The sequence below is a fragment of the Amblyomma mixtum genome, chromosome 2, assembly GCF_055824585.1.
Source record: "Amblyomma mixtum isolate Tamu chromosome 2, ASM5582458v1, whole genome shotgun sequence".
Taxonomy (NCBI): domain Eukaryota; kingdom Metazoa; phylum Arthropoda; class Arachnida; order Ixodida; family Ixodidae; genus Amblyomma; species Amblyomma mixtum.
In genome coordinates this window covers 184,561,877-184,589,363 of record NC_143013.1, presented here as the reverse complement: position 1 = coordinate 184,589,363, position 27,487 = coordinate 184,561,877, and the positions used below count along the sequence as shown (strand labels likewise).

At 49.8% G+C, this 27,487-nt stretch overlaps 2 pseudogenes; both read left to right on the top strand.

The window, feature by feature from the left end:
* The first annotated feature begins 2,063 nt into the window (after positions 1 to 2,063).
* LOC149361801 (uncharacterized) lies at positions 2,064 to 3,136 on the top strand (annotated as a pseudogene).
* LOC149361800 (uncharacterized) overlaps positions 3,086 to 27,487 on the top strand; it is a 34,553-nt pseudogene continuing 10,151 nt past the window's right edge.

Sequence of the window (27,487 nt, the reverse complement as noted above, 5' to 3'; positions counted from 1 at the left end):
GTTATTTTTCTTGACTCCTTTGGAGACCAACCGGCGCTTGCATGCCGGTCGCGCAGGAGGGCTTAGGGAGTCTCGTTAAATCTCGTTAAGTCTCGTACGGTGCCCGGATGCCGTTACGCTGCCCGTCGAGCCAGCGGATCATCGAGCTTTTCCTGTCCAGGCGGGCGCCCGGATCCAGCGTCCCGGAGGTCCTGCCTGCCGTCCTGCTGCCCGGCGCCGCGCTCCTGCCATGGTGACCCGGGCCCCGTCGCGATGGAGAGACCCTGTCCTGCAGTGCGCCCCACAAAGGCGCAATGCTTTTTGTTTACTGTGCCGGAACCTGTTCCGGCCGATCGCCTCATCGACCTGCTCGAGGAGGTGCTCGGAGTCGGGGAGCTGACATATTTGCAGCACCTTGGTGGTTTACGTTTCCTGGCGGCCGTGGCTTCCATGGCGCAGGCAGCGAAAATGGTGGCGTTGGGCTCGCTGCTCATCGCCGGAAAGGAGGTGCCACTGGAGCAGATGGGGGTTCCAGTGGTGCACGTGACGGTTTTCCGTCTCCCCCCGTGCGTCAGCGACGAGGACCTCGCCGCGGCGTTCCAACCGTACGGGAAGGTGCGCGCCATCACCGAGGTCGCCTTCCAGTCCAGGAACCGCATCGGGAACGGGACGCGCCTGGTGAAGCTCGAGATGACCCGGGCTCCGCCGAACTTCCTGACGGTGGTCGGTGTTCGAGCCATGATTGAATACCGAGGCATGAAACGCGTCTGTTCCCGGTGCGGCGCCGAGGGCCACTTCAGCGCTACGTGTAAGGCGGTGCGCTGCGGCCGGTGCGGCGCGTACGGACACATCGGCGCCAACTGCAAGCCGGTATGCAAGAGGTGCGGAGGCGACAACCCGTCCTCCGACTGCGTCGTGCCGCGGTCCTACGCGGCGGCCGCGGCTGCTGCGGCAGCCAGACCTTCCCAGGAGCCTGGTGTGCAACCCGGGCCGAAGGCGACACCTGAGGGGGCTGGCGCCGGTTCGAGCGGCGCGGCACAGGAGGCGGCGGCGAGCCCTCTCGAGGGGGCTGACGTGCGGGACGACGCCGCGACCAAGCCCGATGACGACCAGGCGGGCACGGAGACGGCGGGCACCTCGTCCGGCCAATCCGCGACGGAGCTGTCCACGGGCAACTCCGAAGTCGCGGAATCGACCTCGTCCGAGTCTGACGACTCGCAGGGCGAGTCCTCTTTTGTGGAACCTCCGAGTTTGGAGGTTTCGCTGCTTGACGCGCCCACAGCGGCGCAGCACGAAGGCACGGGCACGGACACCACGTCGCCTGGCTCGCCCTCCCCCAGTGACGCCCTGCACACACCCGTGAAGGACGCCCCGAGCAGCGACGGCTCAAGCGAGTCGCGACCGAAGCCGCCGCACATCCCGGTCGCCCTGCCGCCGCAGGGCCCGTGCGCAGCCAAGTTGGTGCGGGGGCCGCGCAAGGCTCTCGAGCTCGACGACCCCAAGCGCCAGCTCTCCTCGTCGTCGGACGGCGGCGCGACCTGCTCTTCGGCCACCCAGGCGCCGAAGAAGAAACCGAGGACGGCAGACGACGACGGCGATGGCGTCCACATGGACGTCGAGGGAAACGAATAGTTTCCGCCATGGCGCCTCCTCGCCGGACTTCAGGCCCTGCTGGGCCTTTTCCTCCTCCCCTCCCTGCTCGGCGGCCGCCCGAGCGCCGTTCTTTCGACGCTCTACGGCGCCGTTATCTTTTCGGCGCGCTGGCTCCGTCGGCGCGTTTGGCGAACGATGGACGGTGTTTGCGCGGTGGAGTGTGTTGGTGCGTGTGTGACTGTGTGTTGCTGCCGCAGCCGCGCGCATCAGCCGGACCTTTCCACCGCGCAACCATTAGCATCGCTTGGCATCGTCGTCCCGCCGCCGCGGGGCCGCCAGCCAGGACGCCAGCAGGGACCCGGGACGCCTCCCAAGCGCCTCGACGCCCCACCAGCGCCGGTGTATCAACGCACTCGCAGACTCTATCCGCAGAACTGTACTGTGAGTCCGTCAGCGTTTTGTTTTGTTTACTTGTTTCGTTGTTAATTTTTGTTACATTGCTTCCTTTATTTTCATGATGGCTGTTTTTCGTTTCGCCTCCTTTAACGCGCAGGGTTTTCGCTCTCCCGATAAGCAACGGGAGGTGCTTCACCTTGCGCGTTCGTACCAAATTGATGTTTTGTTTTTGCAGGAGTGTAATTTTCGCACCCCTGCAGACGTTATTTCTTTCCGTTCACGCTTTCATGTCGATGCTTTCTTTTCCTTGACGGACTCGCGGTCTTGCGGTGTGGGCGTTGTTTTCCTCACGCCGGCTTTCCGCGCAGGTGCGCATTGTACCTTTGGTTACGATGGTCGAGTACTGGTGGTGGACATTTTCCTCGACGGGCGGAGGACTCGCTTTGTAAACCTGTACGCGCCCGTCACGCGATCTCTGACAGGCGAGTTTTTCCGCTCTCTTACATCCCACCTGCTTGAATCCGTGTCATATGTCCTGCTGGGGGATTTTAATTGCGTCCTAGACTCGTGGCGTGACATTCAGGGCCCCGGTCAAGGTGCGTCCAATTATTACGCCAAGGAGCTAGGCAAACTGGTTCGCCAGCTGCACCTTACGGACGCGTGGGTCGAACTGCACGGGAACCTTTTCGTGGCCACACGTGCTAGGGGCCGTAGCGCCAGTCGAATCGACCGGGTGTACCTACCTCCAGCCCTCGTGCCGCAAGTAGTATCCTGCGAGGTAGTGCCATTTCCACTAGGCGCCCGAGCACTCAGCGACCACTTACCTGTCGCGGTATCCTTGAGGTGCGCTTCGGGCCGAATTGCGACGTTCTCTACTTGGAGAATGGACATCTCACTCTTGGTGGACGACCAGAGCATTCGCGACATCCGTGCAGATTTGGTGGACTCTGTTGCCCTCTTTGAGTTCAGTCCCTTGATTTGGGACGCCCTGAAAACACGATGGCGAGAATTTCTCATTCGGGCTGGCAGAGCAAAGCACGCGCGGAAGACTGCGGCGCTCAACGACGTGCTACGCCGCATGCGTATCGTGAAGCAAGGGGGTGAGCTCACCTTTGCGATGCGAGAGTACCTGGACACTCTTCGCGTCCGGTACCACCGCATCCTGGAAGAGGGGTCCCAGGCCTCCTGTACCGCAGCGAATCTCCGCATGCCGTCGCAGGAACGCGCTGACCTCTTTCACGCGAACAGCTGCCGCCACAAGAGCGACCGACCGGCCCGTATTGGAAGCGTAACTATGCCAGATGGCACGATTTCCGAGCAGGTCCAAGACATCGAGCACGTCTTCCGTGATCACTTTGCCCATCTCTTTGCGTCGCAAGGCCTGTGCGAGTGGGATGGGTTTGACGCTGCTGTAGACGCCTTTTGCGCCGCCCTTCCCCACGCGGCCGACTACGCGGAATCGGCTCTTTGCGCTCGCGCCACGCGGGAGGAGGTCTACGCAGTCTTAAGCAACATGAATCGCGCCTCCGCACCCGGACCAGATGGTCTAGTCTCCGGGTTTTACTACACCTTCTTTGATGTGCTCGGGGACTTCCTCACGCATTTGGTGAACGCCTTCCTCGAGGAAGGAGCTAAGCCACCGTCTTTCGGTGCGGGCCGAATCGTGTTGATACCAAAGCAGGGAACAACGTCGTCATGCCCGGCGGCGTGGCGGCCGATAACCCTGCTCAATACTGACTACAAACTGGTCGCCTCGATTCTCGTCGCTCGCTTGCGTCTTCTTTTGCCAAACCTCGTTAGCCCCTTCCAGGCTTGCGCTGTTCCTGGCCGTTCGGTCTTTGCGTCGCTCACGCTCACGCGCGTCGCTCACGCACACGCGAAAGGGACTAGCGGGGTTTTTGTTTCCTTAGACCAAGCTAAGGCCTTTGATAGAGTAGAGCATCGCTACTTATACTCCGTTTTGCGGTGCTTTGGGCTGCCTGCCAGCTTCATTGAGCGCATCAAATCGTTGTACTCGGGCCTCACGGCCGAACTCTTGGTGAACGGGTCAGTCACCGCTCCTTTCCCCGTAACACGTGGCGTGCGCCAGGGATGCCCTCTTTCTCCAGCTCTGTTCGTCCTGTCTTTGGACCCCCTGCTGCGCAGCGTCGCCTCCAACGGACGCATCCGCGGCTTTCCATTGACAGGACAGGAAACAATCGTCGTCTCGGCCTATGCCGACGATATTTCAATCTTCGTCCGAGACACCCGGAGTTTTGAGGCCTTCCTGGCCGTATTTACTACTTACGCGGCGCTGTCTGGTGCCGAGCTCAACGCCAGCAAGAGCAGGGCGCTTCGTTTTGGGACCTTCAGCGATCCCCTCCCGGTGCCCATTCCTTTCGTGGACGGGGTCCGAGTGCTAGGAGTCCTTTTTGAGCAGAGCGGTGTGTCGTCCCGGACATGGGATGAAGTTGTTGCGCGCACGACGAGCGCGCTAAGGATGGCAGCACAGTTCGGCCTCTCCATGGAGGCCAGGGTGAGCGTCATCAAGGGCCGCGCGTGCGCCTTTGCCCACTATGTGGCCCGCGTAGCAGTGATGCCGCGTCGTACGGCGGGTCGGCTCGCGTCCCTTGTGGGCGCCTTTGTCTGGGACGGTGGCACGGCGCAGGTCGCTCGACGCCTTTGCCAGCTGCCGCCTTCTAGAGGAGGACTCGGGCTGCCCTGTGAAGCCACCATGGCGCGTGCGCTCAGCGCCAAGCTCGTAACCACGCTGGTGGAGAGCGACGCATACCTTGGGCGTTCGCTCATGTTTTATTGGATGAGCACAGTGCGGCGCTTCTTCACCACTGAGCGCCATATAGGTCCACAGGCCGAGGGGCCCCTGCGCTTCTATAGAGCGGCTGCTGGTTTTAAGCAGTCTGTTTGTACTGACTTGCAAGGAGTCGACCTGACTGAGACGCCCGCGTCTCGGCTGAGCGAGATGATCGCGTGCGTGCGCCTTGGCGCCGACGACCAGCGGCGCACCGCGGTACGCAAGTGGCGCACGTGGTGCACAAGTCGTCTCCCTCCGCAGGTCCGCGACTTTGAGTGGAGGAGGAGATGGAGAGTCCTCCCCACGCGCGAACGCCTCTTATCATGGGGCCTTGTGCCCAACGCCCAGTGCGCGCAATGTGGAGCGCGAGAGACAGCGCGACACACTTTCTTGGAGTGCCGTGTTGCCCGGATAATGTGGTGGCAGGTGTATCGGATGTTTTCAGTTCGTGCCGGGCCAGGCATCCGGCAACCACGGGATTATTTTGGCAAACTAGTGTTTATGTCCGCTATGTTTGTTTTGTGGCGTCGCCGCTGTCTGGCCGAAGCCCGGCGTCAACCGGCGACGGCTATGTACCCCGCGTTGCAGAGCCTGCGTCTCCTTATCTGGCAATACCTGTCTGAAAGGCTTGCAGCGGATGGGGAGGCGCGGTTTCTGCGACGGTGGCACACACGCTTCTTTGTCGTGCACGAAGGTCGGCTGGTTATGCCGGCGCTGCGGTATTAGCCGGGCCGAACCCCCCCCCCCTCTCTTTACCGACTATGCTGGTTTGTTCGAGGATGGTGGTGTATAATTTTGAAAGGGCCAATCACCCTGAGAAAGATCCTTCCCCCCCCCCCCCCCCCCCCCTGTGCTTCGTTGCTACGGGAGGCTGATTCTTCTTTGTCCAGTGTTCGTTCTATGCACTATAGGCTGTAATTTGTGATATGTACGGTGTGTTAAAATAAGGTCATGGTGTTTCTGGGTGGCCACCCACTTTGTATACATTTGGTTTGCCCTCAGTCATGAGTGTGTTTCCAATGTTTTGTTTGTTTGCACTGTTGAATAAACTTCCCTTTTATTCAGTGCCCGGATGAATGGATTTCGGTGCCCGGATGATGGCTCTCGGTCTCGGCGTGACATCACCACACTGCCGACAACGGGGGCTAAAAGCATTTCATGCTTAAAAGAATGCAGTCGCAGCGCTTGTTGTCCATGTGTCGTTACAGCCTCGGGTTCAACGACTAATGCGGCGGTAGACTAAACCACCTATCTTCTCTTGATGGGGAGCAACTAGCAAGGGGTTACATACCGTGCACAAAATAAAAAATGGCGTCAAGGCAAAGGTGTAGGCTTCGAGCATGAAGAGAGTCGCGGCTGGATGATGCTTGAAATTTTCTCTCTTCTACAGGTGTTTGAATTACTCCGCACAGGTTTTCATTTAAAAAGTCGTGAAATATACTTGGGTGCGTTGTCTGCAGTTTTAGTTTACGCAAAAGAAGAGATTATTTATGTGATACAGCACGATAGAAAGACAAGTAATCAACTAAATTAACTAAATTATCTGATCGTCTTTTTTAGCATTACTTTTAGGACGAAAGGTTATATTTTGATATTGAAGGCAGCCAAAATCGAAAGCAAACGCAGTTTTTAAATTTCAGAACCGGCATCATGCTTAGAGATAAGCAATATGAAAAAAACACTTTTGAGGTCCCTCCAAGTTGGCTTTCGCGCGTTGCATATTGATAAAATGGCCGTTCCTTGAATCAAATGAAGCCGTAGATTACATTTTTTATGATGTAGACGATGTTGACTTCATTCCCGTGATGGCACCAAGTGCAGCTACATCAGTTTACAAAGGAAAGCCAACTTAAAGAGCTGTCAAATGCGTATTTTATACGCTCCACAACATGGAGCGCGATGCAGAATCAGAAATCTTATAAACTGGGCTCCCTTGTGTGTCGAAGGCATTAAATTTCTCGATATAACCTTGTGTCCTGAAGCCGAAAATTGAAACGTTGATTAGTCTGCTTAGTTAATTACTTGTTTTTCGTTCCACTCTCTTACGTAAGTAATTATTTATTTATTATTTAGAAATAGCCGCCGCGGTGGCTCAGTGGCTATGGTGCTCGGCTGCTGTCCCGAAAGACGCGGGTTCGATCCCGGCCGCGGCGGCTGAATTTCTTTGGAGGAGAAATTCGAGGCCCGTGTACTGTGCGATGTCAGTGCATGTTAAAGAACCCCAGGTGGTCGAAATTTCCGGAGCCCTCCACTACGGCGTCTCTCATAGCCTCAGTCGCTTTGGGACGTTAAACCTCATAAAACCATAAACCATTATTTAGAAATACTATAAGCGTCTACAGGCTCATACAGGAGTGAGTCACCATACAAACGAACAAACAAAAAACATAACGGCCCAAAAAACAGTAGGAAGCATACCAAAATTTGATAAATCTGGAGCAAGAAAGAAAAAACAAGCAAAAAAACAAAATACAGCAGCAGCAGCAGCATTTCAAAGTCGGTAACGCAGTAAATGGCGAGCCACTGCGAACAGTGTACACGTGCTGGTTAACAGCTAAAGTGAAGTCACTAAAAGCGGCACTGCCACAAAGCACTGCGCATTCATAGGCAGATCTATTCACAGCAAAGTTCGCGCATTTTGTTTCCAAACAGTTCTATGCAGTCAACATGCACAACATCCTCTGGCAGACTGTTCCACTCTTGAATTGCAAAAGGAAAAAACGAGTACTTAAACGTATTGCAACGCGCAGGGAAATGCCTTATACACTTAGAATGATTTGTTCTTCCTGAATGGTGGAAGGGCCGCTTGATGTACTTTGTTTTATCTATGTTTATACGATCGTGATAAAGAAGGAAAAGAAACTTCATGGAAGCGACACGCCGTCCTGATATGAGAGTCGGGATGTTTGCTTGTTTGCGTAGAGCAGTGACGCTGTCGTACGGCGAGTATCTGGAATAGAGGAAGCGGAGTGCAATGCATTGTATTTTGTCTAGTTTGTCAATTAGATAAGACTGGAGTGGGGACCATACGATACTGGCATACTCAAGTATCGGCTGAACAAGAGTTTTATATGCTGCTAGCTTGACAGCAGATGGTGCTCTAGCCAGTTTCCGACGCAAAAAATTCAGGTGCCTTGACGCCTTTGCACACGTGTTTTCAGTGTGGGTCTCCCATTTGAGCGTGCTCGAGAATGTCACACCCAAGTATTTTACAGTATCTGATCTTGTTGTAGCTGTGCCTTTTATATTATAAATGAATATGTCCGGTATCTTTTTATGGGTGAAGCTGTTGGATGTTGGTTTGCTGACATTGAACTTCAGTCCCCATTTTCACACCAATTTGCAATGTTGTTTAATGAGATGTTTAATCTAATTTAATCGTCCACGGACCTAATGGTTGTGTAGACAACACAGTCGCCTGCGAAAAGTCGTACGGCTACATTAGGTTCAACGCATGATGGGATGTCATTGATGTACAGCCGGCCAAATCTTTAGCTGGCGTGCGTGACGGCCGCTTTTTCCGTGCTCCTGCTCTTTCGGACGAAGCAAACTTGCGGAAAGCTCAATATTAAGTACGGGTTTAGTGAGCCCGTGCTTAAAGTTGATATTTTCGCAAGTTTACTCCATCATAATCCGCAGGAGCACGGAAAACGCGGCCGTCACGCACGCCAGCTAAAGATTTGGCCGCCTGTACACGAGAAAGAGCAATGAACCCAACACAGACCCCTGTGGCACACCAGAAAACACATCAAGACTCTCCGAGTTAGCATTGCTTACCGTTACGTATTGGGTTTGGTTTAGGTTTATGGGGTTTAACGTCCCAAAGCGACTGAGGCTATGAGAGACGCCGTAGTGAAGGGCAACGGAAATTTGGACCACCTGGGGTTCTTTAGCGTGCACTGACATCGCACAGCACACGGGCCTCTAGAATTTCTCCTCCAAAGAAATTCTAGCCGCCGCGGCTGGGATCGAACCCGCGTCTTTTGGGTCAGCAGCCGAGCACCATAACCACTGAGCCACCGCGGCGGCTTTACGAATTGGGAGCGCAGTGAAAGGTAAGATGATATCCATGCCACAATTTGCGATTCGATGCCAATAAGTGTAAGGTTTTCAACCGATTGAGGATGAGGCACACGATCAAACGCTTTGGAAAAATCTACGAATATCGCGTCACCTTGAAGTCCGCAAGTGATTATTTCCGCGAAGCCATAGGGAATTTCTAAAAGCTGTGTCACCGTGGAAAGACCCTTCCTGAAGCCATGCTGTCTAGGGTAAATTAAGTTATTGCTTTCTAAGTAACTAATGGTGGTTTTGTTAAAGATGTGATCATGTCCGCCAAGCCGTATAATCAACTAGCACAGATCGCACAGAAGTATCCACAAGGGGAAGCTCTGGGCCAGTTGGTCTGACATGTCGCAGAGGAGGAATAACCGCGAACTTGGACGAGACTTAAGAATGAGAAGAGGACAGGACGAGCGCTAAGTAGCAACTGAAGTTTATTGGGAAAAAAAAGATGTCCAGGCTTAGCTTCGTTAAGCCAAGAATGCGTTGCATATTGCGCGGTCTTTTTTGCGCGAGGTATTGCTTGGCGGCACTCGATTTTCTCAGCAGCTTTTCCTCCGTGACGTATGGATGGATGGATGGATGGATAGGAGCGCCCCCTTTGAAACGGGGCGGTGGCAACCGCCACCATGCTCAGCCGTTTTTTTTTCTTTTTTTTCTGTGTCTTCTTGGTTTTTTCTTCTCTTTTTTGTTTTTTTTTTCTTTTTTGTTTACTATGATGCAATTCTCACCAAGAATCGCCATCATCTTTACCTACGGTTTTTCCTCCGGCTGTCGTGACGTCACGTCACGTGGTTTGGTGGCTGCCCGGCCGCGCCCAAGGGCGGAACTGAGTGATTGCAATATGCTACACATAAAAGTCATATTGCAGCAAAGGTTGCATCTGCGCATAGCGTACGTAACACCATTACTAAGACAAGGACACATGGAACACGCGAGATGGCTAAGGAAACAAATCGAAACAAACACAAAAAACGAAGGAGTTGCCTTTCACAGGTTTAACAGAAACCGGGTCTCTTTATCTAAGTAAGACATGGTGTTGGGCTAGTCGGTTCATGGTTAGAGAGAAACAACTGCGCGAAGACGACGGGACAAAAGAAAGGCACGAATACACACACACAAAGCGCAGTGTGTGTGTGTGTGTGTGTGTGTGTGTGTGTGTGTGTGTGTGTGTGTGTGTGTGTGTTCACACTGCGCTTTGTGTGTGTGTATTCGTGCCTTTCTTTTGTCCCGTCGTCTCCGCGCAGTTTTGTTTCGCTCTTTATCTAACAGCGCCACAGAAGGCTCACTAACACACATATCGAGCCCAAGTTTGCGCATGTGTGCCGCTTCTAAAAGCTCCCTTTCCAGCCTCGACCTGCCCCTTCCGATGATAGTGGATTTGTTCGACTGTTGAAAGCAGCCATCGCATTCCCTGCAGTGTCTCGGTAGATTGGCGCCGTTATCGGGTTTGAAGGACCGGTAGTGGTGTCGCAGCCTATCGTTAACACATTGACCCGTCTGGCCCACGTGTAGTCTGCCGCATCGCAGCGGGAACTGGTATACCGCATCAGTGGCACAGTTAACATATCGGTGTTCATGATTGGTCGTGCACGCGACATTGCGCCCACCTTCCGCCACGCGCCTGCAGAGTGGAGATAGCTTGCAAGGGGCTGAAAACACAATTTGAATACCTTGCCTACCCGCCACCCTATTAAGGTGATGGGCCACCTTGTGCACATAGGGCACAACTTCAAGCGGGCCTTTGTCCAGAGGGATCGCCTCCTCTTTGCCAAGCACTTTGTTCCGCAGATTCCACATCCGAGATTCCGCCACTGCTTGGAGAACGGGTGGTGGAAAGCCTGACTGCAGTAACTTATCCAACTACCAGCAGCAGCAAACTACCAGCAGCTTTACGCTGGCAAGTCTCGTCCAAATTCGCGGTTATTCCTCCTTTCCAGCACAGAAGTATCTTTCACAGCTTATAAATGAAAAACCCGCACTGAACTATTTGAAACACCCTGAATAGCAGCAAGTGTAGCGCTGACGCTACCGACTTTGGCAAGTTTTCTGTATGGGTTAGTCTTCGATATGTTGCGTTGAGCTTGTTAGAATATCGTTTTAAAATATTTGCTTTGAAAGCCTCACTGTTTCTGCCTATTAGACTAGACGACGCGAATTCTTATTCTCTTCTTGCATCCTTTAGGCGTTATGTAGACGTTACAATTAGCACTGCAAGCCTGTTGAAAAATTATTAAAGCCTAACGATCACCGTCTTGCCAAAGGCTATCGCAGAAGGGATTAAAAAAGCTGAGCAAGACTTCACTGTCCTGAAGCGAACAGATAGTGAACTGTAGTGTAGATGCATCTTGCGCAAGGTTCTCGGAAAACACAAAAATAAATACTTGACGACGCTTACGCTATACTGTGTAAGTCGCGAAAACAATCCTCTTTAACTGCTTTCATCACAAGAACTCCCCAGACGACCGCGTACTAATACGAAATGCTTTCGCGCCTTTCCAGAACACCACATACGACTCCTACGCAAATGAGCACAGCGTCAGAGGGGTGTTACGACTGCAAGTCTCGCACGATGAAGTGAAGAACGCAAAGTGTGGCCGCTGTTCGGCGACACCCTCGGGCTCAGCGCCTAGTGTCATCAGCTGCATCGCGTAGGGCACGCTATTCAGCGGCGGTCGATCACAATAACAACAACGAAATAAATTTCCGCAGAGCAACTGTTTCGAATATTTCGATCTTGAAACCATGCAGCATTGTTGCTAGGTATCGGAGTGTTATTAAAGATCGAAATTTTAAAGGGAAGCTGGCATTGAGTCACCCCAGGAGGTGCAAAGAGTTGCGTGATATTTAGAATTCATACGCGAACACAGAGAGTGTGATAGGGAGGGCTAGAATGCTTATCTTCATTAAAATAGCAGGTAAAAACAATAGCCTCGTGTCGCACTGAGCAGGCAGAAAAGAACGAGCGATAATGTTCCCAAGATAGTCCCCCACCAGTCTGCTGAGCTGCCGACCACTCTATCCAGCATTGCTGTCGGCGGTATAATGCGATGCAATGGCTACTCAGATGCATGCAGCGCATCTCTATGGTGCCGGAATCTGTGCGGTCGGAATCAAGGGTATTTGGCTTTAACGGGCATGAATGCTATTGGCTTCTCGGAAGTAAGCGTATAAAAAAAATAGCCATTTCTCCAGGTTGGAGATTTGGACTGCTGACAGAGGTCGCAAATTTTGCGCACAGATGTTGAGGAACGCTAAGAAAGTCAACGCAGAATGGAATTTTGGAGCACTGCATGACCGGGTAAGCTAAATTATGAGTCTAGACTTGAGCACCTTTGAGCAGCTACTAAAGGTGCTAAAATCGCAATAATGGTTGAAATATTTGGTTTGGTAAAATCAGAACTAACAAAAGATAAGGCCGGGTTACCCGCTCATAATTTTGAATAATGACCTCGTCTGTGAGTAGCTGCGAAGTTCGGCGACTCTGGAAGGGCAGCGAAAGCTGATTGACAGCGCCAATGTCGCCACAGGAGCCGCAGAGACACTGGAGTAAGTGCTCCACTCATGCGCGACCAAATTTTCCAAGCAACATAAAAGTTTAGAGCCAAGAGCTGTAACCCTCCCATGCGGAGCCTGAATGTCGTCAGAACACAGATTTGTCCTCTAACGGGATGCGCGCCGCATGTGCAAAATCGCGCTGGCAGGTGTCTCGTTCATCGTCATCTCCTCGCGTTTTTGGCAGTCACGTCCGCCGCTGCGCTAGCTGCCGCTCGGCCGCTCCTAGCCATTTGCGGCATGCGGTGTGTCACGTGACTGACTCTTGCGCTTGAGAGTAACGTTCGCCGCTGCGCCCACCGCCGCTCTGGACGATCGCTGTTGCACTTCTGACACATGATGCGTCACGTGATTTGCTCTCGCTGAAACAATTCGCTCTCGCTGAAGTCTTGGCACGGTAAAGATGAACCGCCGCTAAACCGTGTCTAAGCATGCTTAACAGAGCTTTTGCTCTTTATATCGTGGCTCAGCTGAGTTAAGCCACCGCCACTTTCTCTCTTTCTCTGTCTCTCGCGGGGTCAAATTAAAAGGGGTGTAACCTGTAGGCAACTACATTTATAAATGTTTATTAGTGATTTTGTAGTGCACCCGATGTCCAAAAATTAAAAGATCCTTTTTTCTTGGTTGTTTATTTTGTTTTGTTTTTTCTTTCAGTTTATTGAACGGGATTTTGAGCGTTGATTACACGGCCCCACTGGCCACGTTTCGATGGAGACGAAAATCAAAAGCTCCTCTTTATTACGTGCTAAGTGCCAAAGACAAGAAGTGGCCTGAACTCTTCTCCAATGGCGTCTATGGAAGGGGACAGATGTGTCTCTCGGAGACGAAGCTGCATGATCTGGAATGATCTTAGAAGAATCCACTGCCTCTCGAGGAAGCGAATGAACGTCCTTCTTCAGCGGTTTCTGTGAGGCTTCAACTGCCAATTATGCTGTAGTAACAGCAAACAGATCATATCCGGAGCGCCTTTTGGTAGAACAGATGGCGTGAGCTCGTTGATAGCTTAACCTAAGCCAGGCGTGTTCGGTACTTTATTAGGCGAAAGCTTTCGCGAGAGTGAGCCGTGTGTCAGATGTTACAAGGCTCCACTAACAACGCCGCAGTAGCTCAGTCCTTTGCTGGATTTTGCGGTTTACAACCTGCGAGAGCGTGCTGTCGCTGCCGCTCTCTAATCAGTTTAAATCGCCTTTTTAGAATCTCCGCTACTATTGTTGAACGTGGACGAGCGCGCGAAATTATTTGAACATTGCACTGTGAGTGACGTTGATGAAACTCGGTGTATAAATGCCGCCGTTCAGCTCTCTTTTATTCTGCGTGCTTAGTGCTAAAGACCCGAAGCGGCCTGAGCTCTTCATCAATGGCGTTTCTCGTAGTGCACACATGTGTCTTTGGGAGACGAAGCTGCGTGACCTGGATTAATCTTAGAAGAATCCACTGGGTCTCGAGGAATCGAATCAACTTCCTTCTTCAGCGGTTTCTGTGAGGCTTCAAGTGTCCATTAGGGAGCAGTAAAAGAAAATAGAGCATATCCGGCATTTTAAAGCCGAATTTCATTAATTTCTTAGACGTACCGGCCATTATGCCTAGCAAAAACCCGTATCGTTGGTAACTTTTTGTTCGTGTGAAAAATTCGGACACTAAATACACGTAAAAAAGCGCTGGTGAATCTTTTTTGTCGGCCTAAATTAGGGCACTGTTTCACCCCTCTCGCTTCTAGAACGGCCGAACTGCAGCCTGAAATAATGGAGGTGAAGCTAGACACAGATCCTTTATGTGCGGGCCCGAGCTCAGCCCTGGTTTCCGACTTCAAAACTATTCCGGCACAGGCCCGGCGAAAGAACGCATTTTCCGGCCTGGCCTGTCCTGCGGACTCATCCGGGCCCGGGCTTTCGGGTCGGCCAGAGCTCGTTCTGTTATCTAAGCAGAACATCCTGAGCGCATCGCTTCCCCCTGTAGTTGCGGCGATTTTCTCATCTGGTGTCTCGAAGTGACCCATATCGCTCACCAGAACATGGCCGCGCTTTCAGAGCTCTTTTCTTCCGGCGTGCTTAGGGCACCGGAAGATGCTCTCGAAAAGCGAACGCAGCGTAGGTAGCAGCCGATGCAGGTTACTCTGCTCTCCATAATATCTAATAAGATAAAAAAGCTTCTGTTACATAACACATTAAAACCTTGCTTCACCAGTTTAAGGATCTGAAATGTTTTTAGCCGCTTGGTAGCGCTTCGAGCCAATAAATGCAAAGCTCACTGCAGGTAAAAACCAGCTGAAATGAAGAACGCTGCTGCATTCTTAAATAGAGGGACCTTAGGAATTATCTAGTCAGTCGCCGGCCACAGCGAAACGGTGTCAGGTGAATTGCGAGTGCGTACGATCGGGGGTGCTTTTTGTAAAGGACACTAAAGTGGAATAATAAGTGCATTGGTAAACTAACGTAGCGTGATAGCAACTATGTGACCGCTATCGAAAACAGACCCCTGAGAGCCAGAAAATTTGGTAAAATCACTTCAAAGTGTAGTACATGTTGCGCCACCACCCACGTATTCTTTCAACTGTGCTTGGCCTCGATTGGATCATCGCTTTCTCGTGTCAGCGCTGTTTTGACGGCAGGGGCAAAATGCCACCGGTGAACCGTCTACGTCTTATTGGCAGTGAGCTTGGAGAAATGTTGGTTAAGGCTGGCATGGAAGTAAAACACTCCAGGTGCAGAATGTAGACGAGCGTTTTCTGTCCCACGGAAATAAGGTTCTGCCGAAGTAAATGACAGTACGATGAAGAGGTATCTTGTCTTCAAAAAGGACCCAATATCCGAAAGGAGAGGGCTCGGGGTGCGAATGAGGATAAAATATTACTATTGCTACACGAATTCAGAAACTGCTGCATTTCACTCCCATTTTGCGCTTACAGGCAGCACCCGTTAATATCAATAAGAACATTTTCATGATGGTCTAGTCGTGCAAAAAACTAGCATGTCCACAGAAAAAAACGAAACCATTGATAAAACTCAGTAAAACTGACGCGGATGCAAAGTAGTCAACACCAATGAATACATCGGTCGCAGTGCAAGCTGCGACGAAATTTATTTTAGTTTCCCAACTCTAAGAGGACGAAATATTCTTTAATATTCAGGAAACTTTGAGCGAACTTTCCGCCCGCGATGGACGAATGAGCATGGCTTACGTATCTTGTACCTCTCTGTATGATTACATATAATCTCAGCTGGCTTTAACAACGACAAGCAGACGACTGAATTCACTCGGACGGGTTATGTACATGGGGCCATTCCCAACTTCGGTATTTGTGGATATTGCTATAGCACATTACTAATGAAGGACGGGTGAGACACGGGCTGTCTCAAACGCAACGACGCCGACAGGCCGCAGTTGTTTTTCCTCGCAGCTTCATTTATTTCACGATAGTTACTTCCCTGGCTCTAGAATTTCTTTTATCGGCACTTCAGATGCAGGCTTCGCGTCGGGGCACATTCTCCATTCCTGTTTATGACTGCACCAATGACTGACGCTTTCGAACACTGAACTGCTTGGACTAAAATTCAAAACATGTATAACAAATCACCTCACTCGCTCGCTCGGCGATGTTCCTTACTTAGAACAGCAACCAGCGTGAATTCAAATACGTATGGTACACAAATACATCGTTTTAAAAGACCGCATTCTCGGTGAATTACGCTTCACGATGAAGAAAGAAACTTAAGCAACACTTAAGCTTCTCCTTTATGAGTATAACGTGATAGCGTTATCAGGTCTAGTTCGCATCGTCTACTTAGCTCTCCCACAAAGACGTAATTCCTATTTACAGTGCTCTTATTTATTCCTAAACGAATTAGCACAAGTCTCTATGACACTTCAGAAGTCGAAGTGCGCCGCTGCAGTGGCTCAGTGTTTATGATGCTCGGCTGCTGACCCGAAAGACGTGGGTTTGATCCCAGCGTTCGCATTTCGATAAAGCCGAAACGCTAGAGGCCCATGAATTGTCGCGCGATGTCAGCACATGTTAAAGAATCACAGGTGGTCATTATCCGGAGACCGGCACTACAGCGCCCTACGATTGAGTCGTTTTAGTATGTTTAAGCCCCTAAACTGAAACACTAAGTCAAACAGCACAGAGCATTTACTAGGTTAAACATTATTCAGCTTGAACCAAGGAATCCTTCGTGTCCTGTGCGGGAGAAGAACATGGAGTTCTGAACGGCCGCTTTTTCCATGTACTGCGACAAGGATCGATCGGCCTTGGGCCGAGGTACAGCTACGACGTCGGCCAGCAGTAGCACCAATTGAAAGTTTGGTTTGGTTTGGTTTACGGGGTTTTAACGTCCCAAAGCGACTAAGGCTATGAGAGACGCCGTAGTGGAGGGGTCCGGAAATTTCGACCACCTGGGGTTCTTTAACGTGCACTGACATCGCACAGTACACGGGCCTCTAGAATTTCTCCTCCAAAGAAATTCTAGCCGCCGCGGCCGGGATCGAACCCGCGTCTTTTGGGTCAGCAGCCGAGCACCATAACCGCTGAACCACCGCGGCGGCCCAATTGAAAGTCCTTTCCTCTCTGTTGCAGGTAAGCTCGTCTTGAGTTCTGTGTTTCTGCGAGAGGATCTTGCGGCACGTCCCTACCATGCACAAAAGCGCAGGGCACGATGCTTGAAAACAAAACAAAAAAGGTATCATCGATACCGATACCCGACACCCTCGAAAAGTGTATTCCGGATACCGATACAAGATACAAAATCAAAATTCATTTCCAATACAGATAAGCAATAGTGTTTCGTCGATACTTCAATAGATAACTTAAATGATCAGCATTAATAAAGCTGGTGATATGACTGGCTACGTTAAAAAATTTCTTCGCGGTTTTAAGAATGTTTAGTGGATTTGATACATCACACTATTTTTGAGAGTTTACACCAATCTGGCGCACGGATTTCTTTGAACTCCACTGTCGGCACAGCTGGTTTTCGGAAAGTTATACAATTGAATTAAAGCCATGGTTGCATTGATGTGATAGCTTCGCTAAGTAGCCTATAAAAATCTTTTTAAGCGACCGTTCTTCATTACCAGCATGTGTGCGAGCACTCGACTACATATGAGTTGATGTTAAACTTTTTCTGAAATTTGTCGTTTGTTACTTCAGCATTTGACGAACTGTCTCTGTCGTTGTCCTGAGCTAAAAGGTGCAAGCTTAGTACGCTTTGGAAAACCGAACAGTTATTTGCGCACCACAGTGTTTAACAAACGTTTGATGTTGAACACTGTGCGTGAAAACCTTCAAGGCAAACAGCAAAAATAAAAGGGCTTAATGTTTTTATCAGGCAGAGTATATTTTCTTAATCCCTGTTATTTAGATGTTATTTTTAGTTAAAGGGATTAAGTAACAGCACATCTGCGAATATGCCTTGGCCTCCCAAAGGGTTCCTCTGCATCAGGAACAGTAGCGGAGGCAGGATGTCTGCCACTAGAGGTGATCGCCGCCCAGGAAACTATGCGTACCCATCTCCGCCATGTCCTGCAAGGGAAGAATCACTTCCTGCACCGTGTCCACCTAACTAACAGCAACTCTAGTTTTGGCCAGGCAGTGCAGCTCCTGCCCCTCCCTACTATTAATCAGCCACAGAAACTACTACCTCTGGCCTTTCCTCCATGGACACTCTCTCCTCTAAAGGTGAAGAAGTTTATTCCAGATGTGAATGCAAAGAGCCGCATGCCACAGGCAGCGCATCTGCAAGCTACACTCGCCTACTTAACCGAGGAATATACGCAGCACACCCATATCTTCACCGATGGTTCAACTACTAAAGAAACCTCTTCATGTGGCCTTTATGTGCCCTCAACAGGCCATGCCCTTTCTTACTGGCTGCAGCGGAGGACATCCTCTACGACAGCTGAGCTTCACGGCATTTAGGAAGCTGTTTCTTACCTCCTGCGCCGAAACGGGTTATCTTCACCCCGGTTGGGTTATCTTTAAGATAACCCAACCTTATCTTAAGATAAGATAACAGGGTTGGCTTATCTTCACCGATTCAAAAGCATCTCTGCAGATCCTGGCCAACTTGCTGAAGAAAACGAATCAGCAGCCAATTTCCCTGGACATCGGGTATATACCAGGGTGTCGAACCGGAATTTTTTCGGGTTCGGTTCAGGTTCGGGTTCACACCTTTCGAGTTCAGTTCCGGGTTCGGCTCCAGAGCGACATTCCGTTCCGGTTCGAACCGGTTCGGACCATACTGAACCGGTTCAAACGGGTTCAAACGGGTTCGGGATAAAAAGAAATTAGAACGTAGATGAGTTTTAATCAACCTTTTTATGCTGTTTAGTTTTTTTTCTAGTGCATCGATATATAAAATAAAAAATGCAAAAATTTGTTATGCGATATGTTCTCATTTTACCCACTTTGTTTATTGTCCGTGGCAAAAAGACGTATTTACGGCAAGAGCCGCAAAATGCAATGAAATCGAAATTAACATATATCGGCTGTGTACGCTGTAATCCGTCTGATTAGGTATAAGGCGAAAAGCCGGTGATATTTGCATCTACAAAACCCACCAGCTTGAGCAGTTTCGGAGACCCCGTCGCGCGAGTAATTGGTCATTCTGAAGCAGGAGTCCGTCAGGAATTTCTCGTGCGCAGTGCACTTACGCGGGCGCCGACATGACCCCCGCACGCGGCCTCTACGTTCCCGCGCACTATTGAGAAACGAAGGTGTCATGTATCGGCACCTGTTATTAGGATCGGGTGAGCGTGGCCGATCCGGAGAAGGGACGAGGAAGGCGGGAGAAGGGGTTACGAAGATAAAACAAGGAAGGAGAACTTTATACAGGAATATTTACATTATTTACAACAAGGGTAACTGAGAATGACTCTCAGTGAAAGGGAACTTCTTCAGGAGTCAACAGGAGTGCACTGCAGTCCACAAAACAGCACCCGTTAAATATCGCACGGATTCCCCAGATCCCTGTCTTGGGAAATGGTTCGAAGAATGTCGTCCAATAGACGGACAGTTGTGGATACTGTTGATGCCACCCACGGCAAGGGCGGTGCTGGCTGTCCGGCTCCCTCGCAGCTCGGTCGATGGGAAAGGGTAGAATCTGGAAATTAACCTCCCGCAGTCTACCACAGGTGAACGACCTTCCTCGTGCACATGTTTGACGCTTCCCTGCCGGATGTCCAAAACACAAGCCGTCGAGGACACAGCCGTCTTTCAATTAGCACATCACCACTCTGTCCGTCGACCCGAGGGTCGACTCGGCCACCTCACACCGCCACCACGTCGCCGCTGTTTCTGCCGCTGCTGCCGTCTTTGCCAGCCCCCGCCGCATCTTCGGCCTTCGCCGGTCATGGTCCGCTGCCTTAATCCACTTAGGCAGGAGGGGAGCGCGAGCTGCTTTAATCCACCCTGGCAGGAGGGGGGGGGGGGGGGGCATACCAAACAAAACACTGTATACAGACACCTTTTCCGTAACCCCGAAACCGACTTGCCAGTCGCCCCCCACCCCTTCGTTCCCTACATGGTACGAGAATATGCGAGAACCCTTCAACCGCTCATCCCCCACCCAACGAGAGCTTTTTGGGACCACTGGCTCTCCCTATTCAGAGCTTACCAAGCATATTTTATTTAAATCATCTCTTCGATATCGCCTTTGTGACTCGTGTTATATATCTCCAGCCCCTATAGCTCAGTATCTTCAAAAACACACCTAATCTTGGCTTCTCACCAGTACAGAGACAAATTACAACTTTAGCTTATTATGATGATTTCGACGTCTTTTGATGTGATAAAAAGAGTGTGATAAAAAAAACACTCTTGGATGAGTTGAGAACGCTTCTTTTCTGCACGGATGCAAATTGGCAACATCTTCGTTGGGATGTTGCGTTGCATCATTCTTGTAAATGCAGCATTCTGCTTGGAAGAAGTTGTGCTTGCACTACATAAAATTTTTTTAACTTTTTCTGCGGCGCTATCAAAGAGAGCCTGTGCGTTTACAGATTTTTAGGCCTTTGATAGAGTCTGATGAATCAGCCATGCTCCATATGTCCACCAACTTGTTTCAGGGGATTTATTTTCAAAACTACAAAACAACCCCTTTCCTGCCTCTGTACTTAAAAGGCGTCTGAGTGCTCGTCTGTCTTTTCTGGACATGGTCGTGAGAGAACGTTGTGCTAATACATTCGGATTTCTCACTATTCACTTTTCCTTCGGATACCTGTACGACCTCTCCACAAGGCAAATGACTAAGGTTGTGATCGGTCATTGCTTCCATTAACCATATACCTGCAGCCTTACCTAGCCTTTTTCATACCTGTGTATCAAAACGAATGCAGCGGATGCAGTCGAGCCCACTTATAACGCCCGCAGATATACGCATGCTTATTACGAACGGGCACGGTGCTACCGTCTAAATATGCATAAGGGCAATGGAAATTCGTCGCAGATAGAACCAAACACTTTGGCCGCACCACTCGGTTATAGCGAACGAGGAGGCGCCGTGAGCTACGCCCGCAGCTGAAGACCTTGTGCTTCCAGTAAGCGCGGATATGAGAGAGCGCCTCTCAACCTTCCCGACATCGCCCAGGAAAGAATATGTCGACCCAAAAATGCAATAAAAGGGGGCACTATAGTGCGGAGCACTAACCGGAAAGTTCGGCGTCTGGAAACACTGTAAATGTAGCGTAAACACGGTAACGGTGTAGTATAACTCTATTGAAGCAGTAAGTAACCGCCGGCCAAGCCCGCGTCGATGGCCTACGAGGGCAATCATTTCCTGCGTATTTGCTTGCTGGCCAAAGCATCCCAGGTGGAAGAAGCGCGGTGCGCGTGGTAAAGGGACATCGCCGAAAGCGAAGCTACTGACCATGGTCATGGATCAACTAACAGCAGTGATTTGACAATTTTGAAAGCCTTACTAGCCATGCTGGTCGCGTGGTATGCATTGCCTGCCCAGTCGGCTCCATCTTTTGCGCTGCTACCAAGTGCAGGCAGCGTCATAGAGCGGGCGCTGCAACTGATGCACTCGGTGCCACGAGCGCTGCGCTACTTTCTTCGCTGCATGAGCCAAGAAACGAAACGAGAAGCTCGAAACACACGTGACCCGACGCATGTAGATTTGTGAAGACGCTTCGTTGACCCATAGCTGGCCAGATGTCTCCTCGGATAACTACGTTCCTGCGGACCACAAAACCGCAGAAGCGCGTGCTCTGATGAAGACGTTAAACACCAAGTACGAGCCCTCCCGTACTGCCAGGAATTTTATTTATGTGGCCGGCGTCCCTAAATTTTATAGTTGGCAGCAAGGGTCTCGACGAGGATTAAATGACTGCCCTAGACAGCTTGCAAAGAGCCGCTGCAGGCTGTGCTTTGAACAAGCAGGCGCGCATAACGCAGTTCTATAAGAAGTAAACGCCACTTTTAGCGGTCTTAGTATGTCTGCTTGTTATAAGGAGAGTCAACTTACTACGAGCATCGGATATAACGAACGGAATCCCCGTGACCGTCAGGTTCGTTATAAATGGGCCCGACTGTAGTTTCAAACGGCCGGTAAAACCTTTTTCACGCTTCAAACATGGACATTGCGCGCGTTAGGCTGTACCTTCGCGCCAAGGAGGCGTCTGTGCCGTGGTCAGTGAACTGCTACCTGCGCGAGCAACGAGAAATCATTGAGCCACAAAATGATTTTTTTTTTCGGGATGCTGTGTTTTTTTTTTCACATAATTCAGAAATCTGTTAAAAAATGCATTGCGATCATGCACTTCACTACAACATTTCTGTCTGCGATGAAAGACTGCGGAATTCCGTGCGAACTCTTCGTGTTTAAGGGCCACTTAGCGTGTGGAAAACCCGCATGATGGATGAACGCGCAATACTGCCGCGTTCAACGAAGTCACTGTTCAGAGTACAGTGCTCTTTATCGCAGGAGGAATATGCTGTGCAAGTTCAGCCTCTTGAGTGGTTATGGAATTTTTATGTGCCGGTGGAGTAAGGGAGTCTTGGCGGCGTAAGGACTTCTACCGAGATCTTTGAATTCGGCGAGATCAAGCAAGGCACAAGGAGGTTCAGAAAGGTTTCTAATATGCCATGCAACCAAGATAACAAGAAGCTAGGACATCGCCGAGTAGCCTAAGGCATCTCTAAACGGAACTTTTCTGTTGCGCCGCCACTAGTACGAATCCAACTCGGAGTATAAATACTGTTTTAGTTGTTTTTTTTCACTGCGTTAGCATTATAGCCTCCTTTGCCAAAAATAACCACACTGTGTTTTTTTGTTTTTTTTTTTGGGGGGGGGGGGCGTGCGTGCGCGTGTGCGTGTGCGTGCGTGCAGCCTCCACCCTTGATGCACACCCCACCCCGGTGGGCGCACATCCGGGCACTGAATGGTAAAAATGCACTTTCAACAACCTTCAACCCCCCCCCCCCCCCCCCCCCCCCCCCCATCGCCCGCCTGTGAGGCGGATTGTTGGGACTTACTTTCTGCCGCCCTAGTCGGTCGTCAGCTGTCGGAGACAACGAGCGCTTAAAAAGTAAATATTTCACTACCTACTGCGGTGGCTCAGACTTTAGGGCACTCGGCTACTTATTCGATGTATCCGGGTTCGAAACCGGCGGCGTTTCGAAGGAGGCGAAACGCAAAAGGCACCCGTGTGCTGTGGGGTGTCAGTGCACGTTAAAGGTCTCCAGTTGGTCCAAATTATTCCGGAGCTCTCCACTGCGGCCCCCTATTCTCTCTTTCTTCTTTGACTCCCACCTTCCTCCCTTCCTTTATGGCGCAGTTGAGGTGTCAATCGAGAAGTGAGACTATTACTGCGCCATTTCCTTTCCTCAAAATCCGTCACCACAACGTTGTTGGGTCTTTGAGCTAATGTTTCATAAATTTGTGGCAAAATGACGCAACGAACTGGAAGGTATTCTCAATAGGTGTTTAAAGTACCATGCACAACTAAGTTTATTGTATGTTTTATTCTTGCAAATGATGCATTAGATAATTGAATACCTGTATCACCGTGTGGTATTCGCCTACGGCCGTTGAATAATTCAGAAAAGAATTTATTTTCCCGTGCTGTTTCGATCTCGGTTTCATCAACCGAACGATGATATAACGTGTAGTTCAACTTTAGGTCACGTGAGGCGCAGAAAAACTGCGATATGAACGCTCATACGTTGTGTTGAGCGTGCTTCCATAGGCTAGTATTAAAACAAACTACATATTAGCAGTTATATTGCAGTTATTTTTCGTGCCTAATATAAACTGAATTCAACTACACGTCAGAGCCATCGCTGTGTTGATAAAATCAGAACAGCGTCAAGAAGAAATTCAAATATAATTTATTTGTTGGTCGTAGGCGAATACCACGGGGTGCTCTATGACCACCAATGTCGAAAGTATCGTTTAAAAGAATGAAACACGCAAGTGAAAAATTGGTGTCTATAGACATTTATTGAGTTAGATCAGTGCTAACAATTTGATTACATCCATACACCAACATGTAAAGGGGGAGAAGCAACAACTAAAGATTTCATATAAACCTGACGTACAATGTCTGTTTATGTATATATCTATATATGTTTATGTTTACGTCTGTTTCACAAAATCTACTTTTATAACCTTCACCTCAGAGACTGGCTACTTCTGCCTCCTTCACATATTTCTTCCCTCAGTGACCATCAGTTCACGGTTGAAGTGCCGAGCAGTCCCACCAACTTTCATTCTTTCTCATTCATTCCCAAGACAGATAAGGAATGTAACCACCCTCCCGCTTCCATCGCATGCGTTAGAAACTCCCGAGTTAGTTAAAATGTTTTTCGCGATTATATAATCTCATTCTGCTTTACCAGTACTGTTACTGTATATTTCTTATTACTACCCACTCCTCTCTGTCATGCTTCGGCCCTGCGAATAAATAAATAAATAAATAAATAAATAAATAAATAAATAAATAAATAAATAAATAAATAAATAAATAAATAAATAAATAAATAAATGCTTTAGAATTGGTACCAGTACATTACAGAAGCGCCAATTACGTTTCTTTCCAGACAACACACTTCATTCAATTCTGTAGTCGCATATACTGGGTGCCATTTTCGCACTTTCTAGCGTAGACAGCATCGGATGGGTACACCTACGTGCTAGACTATCTCTTTTTGTCTGAAAAAAAAAAGTGCGCCGGGTTGAAAAAAAGTGGGGCTGACCCCAGCCCGAACCGGTTCGGAGCGGTTCCTTTGAATCGTTCCGGTTCGGGTTCAGTTCCAAGATGGCGAAAAAAATATGGGTTCGGTTCGGATCCGGTTCCGGGTGAAAATTCGGGTTCGGTTCCGGTTTCGGGTTCAGGTTCGGTTCCGGTTCGACACCTTGGTATATACATCATTTAGCTATTGCCGCAGACCTGCTCACTGTGGCATTCTGGCTAATGAAAAAGCAGGTGAAGCGGCCCGTAAGGGCCATCAACATCGGAGATACATTCGAACTTTTTTCACAAAATCTGATGCGTCCCAAATGGCTAAAAGTTTTGCTTCCGAAGAAACGTATTGGCTTTAGAGTTCGCCAACACATCAGTACCAATTTTTTTCGCTCAGTCGACCCACATCTTAGATCAAGACTCTCTCCCAAAATTCCTCGACATCTGCAAACACTTTATCACCGACTTCGTCTGAATGCTGCATATAAAAACGGCTTGCGATACCGTTTTGGACAAATGAACACTCCGCATTGTAACAACTGTGCCTCGATAGAAACTGTGGAACATATCCTGCTTAAGTGCCCTGCGTATGCTAACGAGCGTGCGTACTATGAACATTGCATGCAGAAGCTCTGCCCAGTGCCCCTACCTATGGACAAAGTTTTAGGTCCCTTAGCCAGCCTTAGGCAACAGAGACTTGCAATGAACTTTCTATTTACATATTTAAAAGACATTGGACGTCTCGATAAACTTTAAACTCACCTGCACGTTACCTTCATGCATTCTTCATGCAGTGAACTTCGTCTGCCCATTTGTCGGACTATGCAATCCATCATTCCATAAGTTACGTCAATACGCCGTCGCATCCTTAGTACCCATTTCATGGCCACATTTTATCTTCATTTACCTCTTCCACACTGCTCTCCTTCTGTCTTTATCTCCCAAATTCCCCTCCCTACGCAGAGTAGCATGCCAGCGATTTTTAATCGCTGGCTAAATTCTCTGTATTTCATTAAATAGTCGCTCTCTCTCTCTCTCGAACATTGAATCGGGATAATGCGCTGACGGAAGCTGATTGTGTCACATTTAGTGATTCTCCCCGTATTTAGACTGTTTATTGATTTCAGTGCCACGCTTCAATTCCCCGAAGCCCTCTTTGCGTCTACAGGGCCACAAATTGGGTCATAGCCGTCGGCACTACCGTACTCCGCACTGATTATTGTCGGCCCTTTTGGCCACAATACTGGAGTGTGTCATTTCCTACGTGGACAAGCTTCGGGGAAGCATCCATTTTACGATTGAAGCACTACAGGAGCATTTCATTGGCGCTACTGATGTTTAGCGGTTGCGACTGGTGGCATAGCAGAAGCAGCACCTACCGGATTACGCGTTGCGTAATATTACCTCGAAAAAAGATGAAGACGGGGTCTCTGGAGCGGTAGTTGCCTCAGACGTGGTCTTAGGATCCCAGCCTTCTCTGGAAGGGCAACTGCCTCCTACACCAGCAGCGGAAATGCCTGTCACGTGCATCAGTGTTTAGAAAGCCGCCAAGTTTTCCAGTTGTGTAGCTGGGAATGCTTCGAAATCGCCGAGTCTGTGTCCTGAAGTGTAATCGGGTGGAGTGAACGGGTGTACCATGCAATAGGCTGAAAATCAGTGCGGTGTTCGACCGCCTGGCGAATTCTCGAAGCTAGGCCCATGCTATGAACATTTGGCTGCGAATCCGCGCGCGTCGTCAGCATCCTAATATTCTGAGAAGATTTACGACCTTCTTTTTCCAGGCATAAGCCCCGCCGATAATCTTCCAAGAAGAAGGCATCGCGTTGCTCGAGATCAAGGAGAGAGGGCGCTGCCTCAAGAGAGGTCTCGCCCTCTCACTCGTAGCCTTACCTCATAGATGCACGCTCTCAGCGACAGTAGTCTTTCCGGGCAACCATCCATCAAGGGAACTTCGCAACTCTGCATGTCTGTAGACTTTGTAATTGGCTTAAACAGGAACAACTGAGTGAAGTTCGCGGTGCTGTATTTTGTTCGACGGATCCGGTCGCGTTATTGGAATGCCCATTACGTTCTCTCTCGGGCCCTCTGCACAACCGCCGAGAAAGGGATGAGCTCCACGCAGCGGGATGCGGGGGGGAAGGGGGGCGCCGTTACGAGAAAGGTCAAACTCCCCTCATGGACGGAGTCGTTAGGTCGCATCCTATGTGCACGTGTTTACGGCGAGGCCGACCCGGCTTTTGTGTCAAGTCTGCAGCGGTGTGCTTTGACATATTGTCACGCTAGCTTCAGGAATGAGGAGCGATGATGAGAAACAGATGGGTTGAAGTGGCTTTCCTGGAACTTGGGTCAACCGGACGTTGAAGTAATGTGCATCATGGGAAAGTGAGAGTCTGCGCGAAGCTCGCAGCAGGAAAGCAAAATCGTGATGGTGGGAAGTGTACATACGATATGTGTACGGTGTCGCGATGAGCTACCTTCTTTCCCCAATCATTGATTGGTTGTGTTTTCCTTTCCCCAATAAGTTATTGGGTGGATGTTTGTACAGTGCCTGATTGGTTATTCCTCCCACCGAGGGCGGGGACATAGGGTTTAAAACCCGCTGTTTTGGCAGGACCGAGGGCTGGTTTAGTCACGTAGAAGTACGAGCCAGTCAAGTGTACATATGTTTTCTCCTTGCTTGTATCTTCCTTTGTGCTTTTAATTGTTATAAAAACGTTAACCTCTCCAGAAGTGTCCTCTTGCAATGTGATTGAGTAATTCTAATCTGCAAGACGTCAAGAATCCTGCAATTATCATCTTCAACAGCAATTCCCCTCTACGTAAGAGAGGATTTGAACTGGCGCAGCCGTAAGAGGGGACATTTTAACTAACTGCATTGTCGTTTTCCAGCAGCTGACTCGACTTTGTCGCTAAACAGGCGAGCAAAATAGA